This window comes from Octodon degus, unplaced genomic scaffold, assembly GCF_000260255.1.
Source record: "Octodon degus isolate 3935 unplaced genomic scaffold, OctDeg1.0 scaffold00105, whole genome shotgun sequence".
NCBI lineage: Eukaryota > Metazoa > Chordata > Mammalia > Rodentia > Octodontidae > Octodon > Octodon degus.
The window spans coordinates 489,927-490,198 of NW_004524681.1; positions in this window are offsets into that span (position 1 = coordinate 489,927).

A 272-nucleotide genomic window follows, 5' to 3' on the forward strand; every position below is an offset into this window, starting at 1 on the left:
GTCCCACCTGGGGGCCCCACGTCAGGTTCTCCTCTGGGGCCCTACTCCCTGGCCTTCTGCAGGGATGGGCTGGATCCTGGGTGGTAGGCGGTGTAGACTCCGCCGTCCCTCGGACATTGCCCCGCCCCGTGTCCCTCCGCGTCCGGAAAGTAGTCCTGCGCCTGTCCACTCGGCGCAGCCTCCGCGCTGGCCACTCCGCCGCCGCCGTCCGCTCCGCGGCTCCGTGCGCACCGCTGCTCCGCAGCCCGCCCTCCGCCTGCGCCACCGCGCGG